Consider the following 7,585-nt stretch of genomic DNA (forward strand, 5'->3'; position numbering starts at 1 on the left):
AGAAGATTAAAAATAAAAAGATGAAATTAAAAAGGAAGAGACGAAGAGAGAGAGAGAGAGAGAGAGAGAGAGAGAGAGAGAGAGAGAGAGAGATGGTGGGTAGGAACAACTAGAAAAATATTCAACTTTATGATCAACTGGAAATGATATAAATAGCCATTAATTAGTTTGCAAACCAGCAAAAAGAATAACGAGATGATGACACACAAAACGAAAACACAAAGTAAAGATGCAATAAGGATGAAGACGATGAAGAAGGCTTTGAAGGAAACGAAACAGAAAGTTTTAGAAATTGTGAGAGTCTGAAATATTTTTAAGAATTCGTGCGTGTGTTACGAATGGGAAACATTATAATCATATGTTTGTGACACAATGTGGTGATAATTTATTAAATGGAAATAATAATAATTCATTCGCCAGGTGATCAAATCGACAAAAATAAATGCGCCGAACGTGCTCGGAATGCGACTTTTCTTTCGAAAATGGTTTCTATCTTTTCTCATTTTCTTCGTTTCTTCTCAGTTCTTGTGAAAATTGTTTTTTGAAAGTGTAAAATTTTCAGAGATGTCAGAAAGTTTTGTTCAAAAATAAAATATAAAATATTTTTTGTTATATAAAAGTATGGAATCCGTGTAAAAATTTTGCCTGGTTGAAAAGGTTATTTCCTTTGGTGGTGTTATCAACTTGTTAATTGAACGAAATTGAGTTATTCTGCTGGTTCTGATTGAAATTTTTTTAGAAATATATTTATGGCTTCAAAAGTTTTTCAATTTTTCACATTTCATTTTTTAGCTAAAATATTATTTTTGACGTATTTATTATTTTTCATTCCGTAAGTTAATTGATTGTTTATTTATTAAATATTTAAATTTTGAAACAGCTTTGAAATTTTCCGAAACAATTCCACACGCCATGCTCAATAAACATAAGCGCTTTTGTTTTTAACAATAATAAATGTGTCAATTAAAACAACAAAAAATGAAAAATAAAAAATTTACACAACAGAACTAATAAAAAAACTTTTCGAAATTGAAAACACAATAAGCGTTCGTGTGTGTGTGTGTGTGTGTGTGTGTGTGTGTATATACGTATGTGTGTTGTGTATGTATGTTTGTGTGTGTGCCTGTTTGTATGCGTTCGTGTGTGTGTGTGTTGTGTTGTGTGTGTGTATGTGCATGTATGTGGCGCAACATAGCGTATAAGATAGTGGCCAGTGCAGTAGCTGTTGCAGCCACGTTTAATCCAGCGTCTTCGCCTTTAGACATCTCCGTTCTAAACTTAAGTGGAATTAAAACAAGAGGTTGCAGAAAAATTCTCTCCAACAAAACGATGACGACAATGATGATGGGGCTGTTTGTTGAAGTTAGCGGTGGTGATGGTCATACTGATGATGAAGATGATTAAGATTTTCGCGAAGATGACTGTTCGGTACAATGGTGTAAAGATAGTTTGTCAATTTATTTGAAATTTTGCCGCGAAAATTAAAAAAATCTATTTTTCTTTTTTAAACTTTTGACAGGCGAATAAAAGATCACTTCATTAGCTGAACGTTAAAATGAAAAACCAAATCAAAAGTAACGATGGGGAAAATTAAATAGACAATTTTTTGGTGACATCTGGTTTAAAAAAAATTATTGATCATTCATTTGGTAATAGTTTGGAGTAATTAGTGTTATTGTTATCATATATTCTTTTGTTCGTTCATTCATTTATTCGTTCTAAATTTTGGAATATTAAAATGTTGTCGAAAAAAAAACAAAATTGTAAATCTTGAAAAATGTTAATTCACGAAAAATGTGTGAGAGAGCCAAAAAAAATTGAAAATAATGTGGTAAAAAACACTAAGAAAGCTTCTTAACTTTTTTTAAAACATTTCTCTTGCGTGAATGGATTTCAAAATTTCAATCTTTCCATCATTCGTTCATTCGTTCGTCCATTCATTTGTTCGTTCATATATAGAGTACATACACGCACACACACACCCACAGACGCGCAAACAAAAGTAATGCCTGTCATAAGGTCACACACACACACACAGACACACACACACACACACACACACACACACACACACACACACACACACACACACACGTTGTACATTTTACAGTCAATAATAACATCGACCATCGTCTAGTACAACATTTGAGTGATACAAACATACGCGTGTATGTATGCGTATGTGTGTGTGTGTATGTATGTGTGTGTGTTTATATGTTTTTATGTGTCTGTATATGTGTGTATGTGTATATACGTATGGAAAAATTTTTTCTAATACACAAAAATAGTAAAAAAATTATTGTTTACTCTTAAAACAGCAGAAATAAACAAAAACAAAAAGACAATAAACAAACCATACAGGCCAAAAACCAGCAACAACCAGCAACAACCAACAACAACCAACAACCTCCACACGTGATTGAAAAGAAACGCATACATACAAACACACACACATGGAGGCAGGCAGGAAATGAGATTATTGTTACTAGTGTTGCTCTAGTAAGACGACGCTGTATGTTGATAACAGCTGGAGGAAGTATCAGCTATCCAGCCGACAGGAAAATAAATACTGAACAATTTTTGGACATATTTAGCCGGTATCTGGGTTTAAAAGTATCACGGTATTTAGGTATACTGTTTGTGATATGTGTGTAGTTGTGTGTGTATTTGTGTGTGCAGTTGTGTGTATACGTGTGTTTATCAAAATATGTTATAAAATATGTTTCTATACCTAACCAAAAAATTTCGAAAATGAATAACTTAATGTAAATATACAAAAAAGTGTATGTAATAGCGATGACGATGATGACAACACTGATCATGACGTCATTGTTGACGACGACGATGACGTCCAACAACAATGATTGATGGTAGCAACCTTGCACAACTGCATTCATCAAGTTAAACATTTTCAAATAAAATTACACCAAAAACATTCGTCTCTAGGTAGAAAAAATCCACCCACTCACCTCTACAAACAAACAAACACACAAATACAGATCCATAAATACTCACAAATACCTACAGTTACCAACACACATACGCAGACATAACGCCAAATTTTTGCAGTGCAAAACATGCGTGCATTGTGCGTGAAGGAAGCTTAATTCCTCTGATGATAAATTATTGAAAAAATGATTAAAATATTCATTTTTAATCTTGGCAATTAATTTTAAAGGTTTTAACTTTTTTCCCTTTCTACTTGCAAAGTCGTTTATTCTGGAGCCCATGAACAAAACATGATGATCAGATAGAGACAAACACACGCAAGCACGTACACTCACACACATAACGATACATACACACACACACACTCACAGGCACACACACACAGGCACGCACACAACTGTCTTACAAAGGTAATTACCAAAATTTCAAATGACATACATACACTTGTTTACAAAACAAGCAGAATATTATACTTTTACATCAACGAAATGCATTTTCAAATATTTATATACACATACACGGACTCACATATACATAAACCACACACACACACACACACACACACACACACACACACACACACACACACACACACACATACACACACATACACACACATACACACACAAATTTAAAAAGTTTGCAATTTCAAAACTCCAGTCAACACCCTGCAAGAGAACATTTCTCCATAATGAATCAGCGAAAATTGTTGAACTCTAAACTCAAAAACAATAATCAAATTAGTGCATCCCGTCCTTAGCGGGGTGTACTAATCTATGATTACTCGCATCAAATCTCTTGGCTACCAGCGTTTTATTTGAGTGATATTTGGTATTCTAACTAATTAATTCTTTGTTTGTCTCAAAATATCTTTGCTATTTATAGGCTATTTAAAAATTGCAGACATTTCATTGATTTCATGATAAATATTTTCACATATGATTGTGAATTAATAAATTTCTATAGAATATTATTACACCTGCATACGGACGCACACGCACTCACAAACACACACGCAGGCACACACACACATTTATATATACTTACACACATATATACAATACATATGTTGGAAGAAAACTATATTTTATACAGTACTGTATGAATTCTACAGAATTGTTGACATTAATCAATTTAAAGTTTGTCTTTTCAATTTTCCTAAGTAGAATTTCCTGGAATTGTTCAAATTGTTGAAAATAGAATTATCCAAGTTCATCGTGAAAATTTAATGAAACTGTTGTTATCCGAAATCATCATGCAGATAGGCCTTAACTCGATTTTTTATAAATCATCTTCAGTGCGGTTTCGGTTTATACAGTTTCTTTAAACAACGCAAAGTTCCTTGGCAAAGCTTATTAGCTGGTATCGTATTCTTCATCTTTGTTGTTGTCATTCCTTTGTTCTTCGTTGTTATTGAAGTTAGTATTATATTAAGACATCGAGTTGGCAATGATGTTATCATTCTTTGTTGAATGTTTATTTGGGGTCGATTGATAACTATTAAGATAGCTTCTCCAATTTTTCGATGTATTGCGCTGGTGTCTTGATAAATTATTTTTGTGTTGTTGTCAAGAATTGGGCTGGTTATTGGAGTTGCATGTGTTGATTGCAAGTGGGATGGCTACTCTTATAGTAAGAAAAATTGGAAAGACAAACCTTAAATTGATTAGTGCCAACAGTTTGGTAAAATTCATACAATACTGTATATAAATAAATAAATATATATATATATATATATATATATATATACATCAAAAATATTGATAAAATTTATTAAAAATTTCGTTATAACGTCACTATGACGTCACCAACAAATTCCAATAAGCCATGAAATTAATAATCACTGAAAATCGGTCACCAGAGAATCCATTGCGCACTGCGAACAGAAATAAAAATAATTATTTATAACGCTTTATTTAGATAAAGCAACGAAATGGATAAAATTATTAAACCTGTTGTAACCATTGTGGGATTATTTCACAAATCTACACAATCTCTCCTCTAAAGTTGTTAGGGCGATTTTCGGTGTATAATATGTTATTGATATTACTGGCTCTATGAAAAAGCTGATGCTAGTGTTATCAAGCTGTTAGTGCTAGAGAAAAAGAGAGAGAGAAAGAGAAAAGGAGAGAGAGAGAAAGAGAGAGAAAGAGAGAGAGAGAGAGAGAGAGAGAGAGAGAGAGAGAGAAAGGAAAAGAAATTTACGATGCCAACAAAATGAATCCAAAAACATAGAAGTAGAAAAACACTAAAAAATAGATAACAAATAGCCTGGAAGATTCTATACATTCCAGCAGTGATAGAATTATCTCCGATCTAATCGATCAAATATCGAGATCTTTATCATCATCGTCGTCGTCGTCGTCATCATCATCTTCGTCATCGTCATCATCAACACCCTCCCCATCATAGTCTTGTTAATGATTTCCCGTGAAACCTTATTTTTCTTCCACCACCACCATCATCGTTATCATCGTCGTCGTCAGCGTTGCTACCACCATTTACGTCTTCATCATCATTATCATCATCGTCGTCATCATCATCGTCATCATCAACATCAACGAAATTTAGAACAACAACCACAGCAGCAAAAATATCAACACCAATACCAACCAGAATATCGTCCAATTAGGCTACTGAAGTCACGATCATCATCTTTCCCCTCATCTTTTTCCTTTTTTTCTTCCTCTTCATCATCAGAGCATTGATGCGAGAATAAATGCAAAGAACAAAAAATTATATTATGAGCCTGCCAAAGAACATTAAACATCGCGGTGGGTGATATATCGTGCCAGCTGCCAAGTTATACAAAACGCACAGAACAAAACGTATAAACATGATTCATAAACGCAAATAAATACATAAATATCTGTATATATTTATTTGTTTGGGTACCATTTATTTATTTCTTTACTTGTTAAAGTTTTGTTCAACGATTATTCAGTTTACAACAAAAACCATTTTGAGTTTCGGAGGTTTGTGTTTTTAAGACAGTGGACGATTATGTTATGTTGGCTTAGTTTACAATATTTTTTATAAAATCACACTTTTTACAGAAGTTTAACAAATTTTCTGTTGTGGACAGGCCCTAACATTTGAAAATGGATCCATTGTAGTGAGAGGGGGTAATGGTACAGCTCTCTAGCCCCATTGGGAATGCCCCCGTATGAAAAATTGTGTTAATCTATTGTTTGTAATAGTCTTACTAGGAAACATTTGAAAACAAATCGAATAGAGAAAAAAAGTGATAAATTGAATTTGAAAAATAAAAAATAAAATAATTTTTTCTATCTCTTAAACTACACGCACACACACACGCATGCGTCACATACACATACACGTACACACACGTACACACACACACACATACACAATCATCATCATCATAAAAGTAATTTATTTCAGGCACGCATCCTAGATGATTTAAACTTGAGAGGTCATTCAGTGGAATATATTATTATTATATTTTTAGATTTTTTTGTGTCATCTTTTATTTATTTCATTTTATTTGATAATTTTATTTTTATATTATATTTATTCGTTCATTCGTTTGTTCGTCCGTTCGTTCGTTCGTTCATTCATTCAAACATTGGTTTTTTTCAACACAGATTTCAACAAAGAAGTGACCAATTCGAAATACATAACAAACTGACAGAATAAAAAAAAATACAAGCCATTAAACTTTTCAATCGAACTCACAAAAAATAAAACCCAACATCACTTTATTAACAAAGAAATCGAAATACGAACATAAAACATTTTAAAAATGACAACCGCAATGTCACACTAATGTCATCTGAGTTTATTGACCCAAGCAAAGAATAAAGACTCCAAAACATACGCACACACACGTACATACATACACACACACACGTACATACATACACACACACACACGTACACACACACACACATACACTTATACAAGCAAACACACACCACACATGTAAGCATACGTTACTCTGTAGATACAAAACTTTTATTAGATCCCAAAGTAATTGATATTACATAAGTTTGTATTGTATTTACATATATACATATGTGTATGCGTGTGTAGTATATGTGTGTGTATGTATGCGTGTGTGATCCAATTATGGTGTGTATGTGTGTGTGTGAGACCTAATTTTTCAATGTAGCCCACATATAACCGGTAGTTAAATCATTTTAGAAAACAAATGCTTGAATGAATGGCGGTTTTAATACGGGTAATTAAGTGGTATAGCATTGTGTGTATTTCATAATTAGTAGCTATCTTGTTCGCAATTTGATAAGACGTATTTGGCGGGAAAATTTGTTATTTATTAGTAGTAGTAGCTGTATTAGTAGCAGCAGCAGTAGTAGTAGCAACAGTAGTAGTAGTAGTAGCAGCAAACTGCAGCAGCAGTAGTAGTAGTTGAAGTGGCGTTTTCGTGATCTATTCACACGAAAGTTTAAGATATGTAGCCCAACTGTGTTAAAATTTTTGTTGCACTATTTTTGCCATCAAGCTGTCATGCCCTCTTGAGGCTAAATTTGAACGAGATAACGTTATTTATATTTTTAATTTTTGAAATTTTCATTATTATGATTGTTATTTACTGTATTTTTATTGTTATAATTGTTATTATTTTGTTGAATGTAGTTTTAATGCCGAAAT

Source organism: Helobdella robusta (genome assembly GCF_000326865.2).
Source record: "Helobdella robusta unplaced genomic scaffold HELROscaffold_60, whole genome shotgun sequence".
Classification (NCBI taxonomy): Eukaryota; Metazoa; Annelida; class Clitellata; order Rhynchobdellida; family Glossiphoniidae; genus Helobdella; species Helobdella robusta.